Source organism: Mustela nivalis (assembly GCF_964662115.1).
Source record: "Mustela nivalis genome assembly, chromosome: 5".
NCBI classification, from domain to species: Eukaryota; Metazoa; Chordata; class Mammalia; order Carnivora; family Mustelidae; genus Mustela; species Mustela nivalis.
In genome coordinates this window covers 121,433,004-121,440,731 of record NC_139024.1, presented here as the reverse complement: position 1 = coordinate 121,440,731, position 7,728 = coordinate 121,433,004, and the positions used below count along the sequence as shown (strand labels likewise).

At 45.9% G+C, this 7,728-nt stretch overlaps 1 pseudogene across 1 annotated transcript; it reads right to left on the bottom strand.

The window, feature by feature from the left end:
* Window positions 1–300: 300 nt before the first annotated feature.
* On the bottom strand, window positions 301–3,842 carry LOC309864161 (HLA class I histocompatibility antigen, A alpha chain-like; annotated as a pseudogene). The gene is made up of 4 exons (XR_014316694.1): window positions 3,828–3,842; window positions 2,858–3,294; window positions 2,364–2,648; window positions 301–602 (listed from the first exon to the last, which is right to left on the bottom strand). The product of XR_014316694.1 is annotated as an HLA class I histocompatibility antigen, A alpha chain-like (transcript).
* Window positions 3,843–7,728: the final 3,886 nt, after the last annotated feature.

Genomic DNA, 7,728 nt, shown 5'->3' with positions numbered 1-7,728 from the left:
CAAGTACATGTGTGAGGATGGTACTTTCCAGTTACAAGGCAGGACAGTCTGCTACCTAGGAAACCCCCAGTGGGACAAGAAACCTCGGATCCCCCCACTCCATTCCTTACCTGAGAGCTTCTTCCTCCAGATCACAGCTCCAAACGTCACAGTGACCATGAGGAGAGTCAGACCAGCAATGATCCATGTGATGGGGGTGGTAGGAGGAGGTGGCTCTGGAAAGGGAAGGGATGATGAGAGCCCCAGACCTCTGGTTTGAGTCCTGACCCTGCTGAAATTCTCCAGAAAGCCTTCTGCTTTCCCTGAGAAGAGGCTCTACCCCAAACCCTCCTTACCCCATCTCAAGATGATGGGTTTGGGCAGCAGCACATAGCATGTGTATCTCTGCTCTGCTCCAGAAGGTACCACCATAGCTGCCCACTTCTGGAAGGTTCCATCTTCTATAGGCCTGGTCTCCACAAGTTCTGTGTCCTGGGTCAGGTCCTCCCCCTTGCACTGCCAGGTCAGGGTAATCTCTGCAGGGTAGAAGGCTAGAGCCCAGAACCTCAAGGTGAAGTAATGGTCAGAGATGGGATGGCAGGTCACGTGTGTGTTGGGGGGTTCTGGGGAAGAAAAATCAGAAAATCCACTCTTTGCTTTACCTTTATGGCCTATTGAAATGGCATTTATGTGACCATCTGGAAGTGGACCCAGCAGTTTCTCTGGATGGAAGATGTGTAAAGCTTCAAAGCCCAGTCACCAACCTAGCTTTTTATTTATTTATTTGTTTTCTTTTTAGTTTTATTTTTTAAATTAACATATAGTGTATTATTTGCCCCAGGGGAACAGGTCTGTGAATCATCAGGCTTACACATTTCACAGCACTCATCATAGCATATACCCTCCCCATTGTCCATAACCCAGCCACCCTATCCCTACCCCACTACCCCCCAGCAACCCTCAGTTTGTTTCATGAGATCAAGAGTCTCTCATGGTTTGTCTCCCTCCTTATCCTATCTTGTTTCATTTTTCCCTTCCTACCCCCCACAACCCACAGCCCTGCCTCTCAAATTCTTCATATCAGAGAGATCATATGATAATTGTCTTTCTCTGATTGACTCATTTCGCTCAGCCTAATACCCTCTAGTTCCATCCACGTCCTTGCAAATGGCAAGATTTCTTTTTTTTGATGGCTGCATAGTATTCCATTGTATATATATACACCATATCTTCTTTATCCATCCATCTGTTGATGGACATCTAGGTTCTTTCCATAGTTTGGCTATTGTGGACATTGTTGCTATAAACATTTGGGTGCACGCATGCCCCTTTGGATCACTACATTTGAAGATTATTTATTTATTTATTTGACAGAGAGAGATCACAAGTAGATAGAGAGACAGGCAGAGAGAGAGAGAGAGAGGGAAGCAGGCTCCCTGCTGAGCAGAGAGCCCGACGCAGGACTCGATCCCAGGACCCTGAGATCATGACCTGAGCTAAAAGCAGCGGCCTAACCCACTGAGCCACCCAGGCGCCCATGGATCACTACATTTGTATTTTTAGGGTAAATACCCAGTAGTGGGATTGCTGGGTCATAGGGTAGCTCTATTTTCAACTTTTTTTCTTTAAAGAATTTATTTATTCATTTGACAGACAGAGATCACAAGCAGGCAGAAAGGCAGACAGAGAGAGAGGAAGGGAAGCAGGCTCCCCGCGGAGCAGAGACCACTATGGGGGGCTGGATCCCAGGACCCCGAGACCATGACCTGAGCGTAAGGCAGAGGCTTCAACCCACTGAGCCACCCAGGCGCCCCTATTTTCAACTTTTTGAGGACTCTCCATACTGTTTTCCAGCGTAGCTTGCCCAACCTAGCCTTGGTGATCTCCTAATTCAGAGGTCCTAGAAGCAGGGACAGAGCCCAGGGTAGGAGGAATCTGTAGGTCTAAGTGAGAGAGCACACTAATGATCCTGACTGCAATGGAGAGTGAATGAGTCAGAAAACCTCGAGTCAGAACTCAAAGATGTTCTCACTGGAGAAAAAGGCCTTGAGAGAGAAAGTCAGGGTTTCCAAGGTGGCTGTCAGGGTCAAAGGGAACCGCTGATGGATTATTACAGGAATGGTCTCCACCTGCCTCCTGGGAGAGACTGGATTCCTCAATTGTCCTTAAAAGAAAATTGGCCTTTGGGTGAGTCACTCTTTAGTAGGAACCTGAACACCCAGGCGGAGGGCTCGGTCTCCCCACCCGCGGATCTCCCACAGGAGATCCCACCGATCTCCCCACCCGTTGAAGAGCGGTGTTCTGCCACTGAGCCCATTTTCCCTTCCTGGTGGGAAGCCAGTCCCAGGGAGGGGAGGTGAGGGAGGCCCTGTTGGCCCTGGTACTTGAGCGCAGCAGCGTCTCCTTCCCGTTCTCCAGGTGCCTCCGGAGCCACTCCACGCACGTGCCCTCCAGGTAGTTCCTTTCATGATCTGCCTCACAGGCCGCCTCCCAATTGCGGTGGTCGCGGTGGGTGACCTGTGCCTCCCTGTCCGCCGCAGTCCAGGAGCGCAGGTCCTCGTTCAGGGCGAGGTAATCCGCGCCGTCGTAGGCGTCCTGACTGTACCTGCGGAGGAGATGCCCGTCGGGCCCCACGTCACAGCCGTACATGCGCTGGATGGTGTGAGACCCTGGTCCCACCCGACAGGCAGGGGGTTAAGTCCACACAGAAAGTAAAACCGCCTAAAAGTTCCCGCGGGTTCTTCGGGCTTAAGGATGGGGGGACAGGGGTGGGGATGCGGGAAGGGTCCCTTATACTCGGGGTGACACTCAGACTCGGACACTCGGGCTACCCTGTGGGGATCAGAGTTGTGACCTGGACCCGGGCCCTGTCGCTCACCGGCCTCGCTCTGGTTGTAGTAGCCCCGCAGGGTGTTCAGGTTCACTCGGTAAGTCAGTGCGGTGTCCTTGAGGTTCCGGGTCTCCTGGTCCCAAAACTCCGGCCCCTCCTGCTCCACCCACGGCGCCCGCGGCTCAGCCCTCAGACTGGCAAAGTCGCTGTCTGTCGAACCGCACGAACTGCGTGTCGTCCACGTAGCCGAAGGCGATGAAGCGGGGCTCCCCGCGGCCGGGGCGGGACACGCGGGTGTAGAAATACCTCAGGTAATGGGAGCCTGCGGGCGCGGAGGGGCTGAGACCTCGCCCGACCCTCCTCCCGGCGCGGGGCCCAGATGAAGGCGGCGGGGAGGGCAGGGGAAGGGGGCACCGCACTCCCGACAGGGCCCTGGTGCCTGAGAAGCTGACCCAGGGACCTCGGACTTTGCCGCGACCCCTCACCTACTGCACAAAGCGCTCTTTGTCATACCGTCCCCCAGAGCAGTGGCCCAGGACCTGAGTCAGTGATTCTCAAACATTCTATTCACAGGGTATCTGCACAGTCTCACAGATGACTGAGGATCCCAAGGATCATTTTGTGTCTGTGGGTTATCTCTATCAGTACTTACCGTAGTAGGAATAAAAGAGGTTTAAAAATTCATTAATTCATTTAGCATCATATTAATCCATGGCATGAAAATAGAAATATTGTTTTTATGAAAAATAACTATGCAAATAAACAGCATAGTGAGAAGGGTGATACTGCATTTCACATTTCTTGTCTGTCTCCTTAGAGGACCCGTGGATGTTCAGATTTGCTTCTGCATGTGATTTGTGGTTTTGGTTGAAGTCTATGAAAAAATGTACAACCTTGCATATTAATGGGAGAAGAGTATGCTTCATGACCTCTTCAGATAATTATGTATATGCGTCTTAGATACTATATTAAAACGACACAAGGTGTACTTTCTCTAAGGTTACTGGCAAAGTGGCACCTGAAACAGCATCATCGACTCTGTCCTCTGTTGCATTAAAATCCACAGGCTCATCTCGCACACTGAATGGATCTTGTTCTAATGCATTATTTTTAAAAAGAAGTGTGTTGGTTCACTAAGTTGCATAGGTTTTCCACTGTTGATTAGACTGGAAGTGAATTATCAAAAAGTCATATTTGTTTTAATATTACCACAGATCCCAACAGAAAAGTTTGTCAGTACTAAGAAGCTGTAAAATTTATTGGTGGATCACAAGTTTCCCCAAATTCTGAATTTCTCTTGAGAGTTTACCTTTTATCAAGGCAACAAGTACTGTCAGCTGCCATATGTGAGTTGATTTTCATGAAAGGATGGGTTCATGTTTATTTTTCAGAAACTGTCGGTCAAATAACCTAGTGTAAATAATCCAAGATTCTGTGTCATTCATTCTTTCAGGTAAAGATGGCATTCTGCAAAAAGAAGAAAAAGACCAGTTAAGTTCATACAAATTATTTTCTTCGGGGCTTATGCATGTAACGGAAGTGCTGTGTATCCCATGTATGAGAAGTTTAAAAATGGGGATTTGAGAATAATTAATGAAGATAATATTTTTTAATGCTTTAACCAGGATATTTTAGTGTGATACTAGTTTTGTTTGGTTGTGTTTTTGTTTTTGAGGCATTTTATTTGCACATAGGTATTACGTCCCTAGAAAAGGGATCTCAGGATTTTCCCTCCTGAGTGTTTTCATCTTGCTTCTTCATGGTTCATGAAGCCAGCTGAGGTTGTCAGGACAATGAAACCAAACTGAGAGGATGGGAGCAGGTTATTCTGCCATTTTTCTAGATCTTTGAATTGTACACTAAATCTGGGGTTGATAACTCCACACAGGTTTAACCTGCCCGTGAGATTCACAACAATGTTCTCAGCTTGGTGATCAGCAGTGATTTCAAATTCCTGCTTCGTTATCACAGTTAGAAATGGGATGTTGACTTTGGAGTATGGCCTAAGACCCACCTTTGCCTCTCTTCTAGGCACTGCTAATGATCTTGAGAGCATCTGCAAAGATATTCCTGTATCTGTTAAGGTGGATCAGAAAGATGGCCAAAAGAGTGTTTTTGTTTTTTTGTGAATATAAGTAGTGATGAAGAATATCAACTATTACTATTTGCACCTATATCCTCCATTCTTGCTAAGTTTTACCTCAGTGCTAATGTCAACGTGGTGAAAAGGCAAATAGTATCTAAGTGATGTTGTGAAAATAGTTTAACCTCATGGATTCTGTGAAAGGGCCTCAGTGATGTCAGCTGCTCCTTAGGCCACACTTTGAGAACAGCTGCTCTGAATAACCCTGAGAGAGTCTCCTGCTGGTCCTGCCCTGGCCTCCTCCTCACTCAGCAGAATCCCTTTCCCTGAGCTGCACTTCCTGCCTCTGAAAACCCACCTCTGACTTGAGCCCCTGAGTGCATCTAGAGGAGACCTCACCTCCTGGAAATGTGATGGCAGAGAGGGTCCCCAGTCTGGGAAGGGAGGTGGAGGGACAGGGATTTCCCTTTTGTAACTGGGGACAGTTTGTACCTAAAAACACCAGACCCAGGCATAACCGACTTTGATTTTGTGACCCACCAGCTTCATGTGTATTCAAATCCTAGACAGAAATCTGATGTCGTCTGTAAGAAAAATCATATTTGTCTTTTCACTTTACCTGTGTCTCATGCATCTGACTCAAGACCCACAAAGCATGAAGCACAGCACCTTCCAGTGCAACAGTCTGTGCGGAAGGAATTGCTCTGTATCTACACTGTCCAGTCTGGTGGCCACGAGATGCATGTGGCTCTTGAGATGCAGGTGGCACTTGAAATGTGCTGAGCAGTTGCATTTTTAATTGTTGTAAATGAATGGAATTTAAGTAACTGTAAGTGGATTACTGCTATTCAGACAGTACATATCTAGAACGCTCTAGTTACTGTGTGACTCATAGTTACATGTGTATTAAATTTACCTTTATTATTTTTTTTGTTTGTTTGTTTTATTAAAGTCATTTTTAATTTTCATCTCACAGTTACATTCTTTCCTTTCAATGTATTTAATTTTACTTTGGTATATATGTAAGTATTTCTTTCCTTACAATTGTAAAATGTAATTTCTTTTAACAAACAAACCAAAATACACTCAGGATATGGTGAATTGTTCTCACCTGTCTGTATATACACCTTACTTTTTTGTTGTTTTTATCTTTTTTTAAAATTTTTTATTTTTTATAAACATATATTTTTATCCCCAGGGGTACAGGTCTGTGAATCACCAGGTTTACACACTTCACAGCACTCACAAAGCACATACCCTCCCCAGTGTCTATAACCCCACCCCCCTTCTCCCAAACCCCCTCCCCCCAGCAACCCTCAGTTTGTTTTGTGAGATTAAGAGTCACTTATGGTTTGTCTCCCTCCCAATCCCATCTTGTTTCATTGATTCTTCTCCTACCCACTTAAGCCCCCATGTTGCATCCCCACTTCCTCATATCAGGGAGATCATATGATAGTTGTCTTTCTCTGCTTGACTTATTTCGCTAAGCATGATACGCTCTAGTTCCATCCATGTTGTTGCAAATGGCAAGATTTCATTTCTTTTGATGGCTGCATAGTATTCCATCGTGTATATATACCACATCTTCTTGATCCATTCATCTGTTGATGGACATCTAGGTTCTTTCCATAGTTTGGCTATTGTGGACATTGCTGCTATAAACATTCGGGTGCACGTGCCCCTTTGGATCACTACGTTTGTATCTTTAGGGTAAATACCCAGTAGTGCAATTGCTGGGTCATAGGGCAGTTCTATTTTCAACATTTTGAGGAACCTCCATGCTGTTTTCCAGAGTGGCTGCACCAGCTTGCATTCCCACCAACAGTGTAGGAGGGTTCCCCTTTCTCCGCATCCTCACCAGCATCTGTCATTTCCTGACTTGTTGATTTTAGCCATTCTGACTGGTGTGAGGTGATATCTCATTGTGGTTTTGATTTGTATTTCCCTGATGCCGAGTGATATGGAGCACTTTTTCATGTGTCTGTTGGCCATCTGGATGTCTTCTTTGCAGAAATGTCTGTTCATGTCCTCTGCCCATTTCTTTTTTTTTTATTTAAAGATTTTATTTATTTATTTATTTATTTATTTATTTATTTATTTATTTATTTGACAGAGAGAGAGAGAGAGAGATCACAAGTAGGCAGAGAGGCAGGCAGAGAGAGGGAGGGGAAGCAGGTTCCCTGTTGAGCAGAGAGCCAGATGCGGGGCTTGATCCCAGGACCCTGAGATCATGACCCAAGCTGAAGGCAGAGGCTTAAGCCATTGAGCCACCCAGGTGCCCCCCTCTGCCCATTTCTTGATTGGATTATTTGTTCTTCGGGTGTTGAGTTTGCTAAGTTTTTTGTAGATTTTGGACACTAGTCCTTTATCTGATATGTCGTTTGCAAATATCTTCTCCCATTCTGTCAGTTGTCTTTTGATTTTGTTAACTGTTTCCTTTGCTGTGCAAAAGCTTTTGATCTTGATGAAATCCCAATAGTTCATTTTTGCCCTTGCTTCACTTGCCTTTGGCGATGTTCCTAGGAAGATGTTGCTGTGGCTGAGGTCGAAGAGGTTGCTGCCTGTGCACTCCTCAAGGATTTTGATGGATTCCTTTCGCACATTGAGGTCCTTCATCCATTTTGAGTCTATTTTCGTGTGTGGTGTAAGGAAATGGTCCAATTTCATTTTTCTGCATGTGGCTGTCCAATTTTCCCAACACCATTTATTGAAGAGGCTGTCTTTTTTCCATTGGACATTCTTTCCTGCTTTGTCGAAGATGAGTTGACCATAGAGTTGAGGGTCTATTTCTGGGCTCTCTATTCTGTTCCATTGATCTATGTGTCTGTTTTTGTGC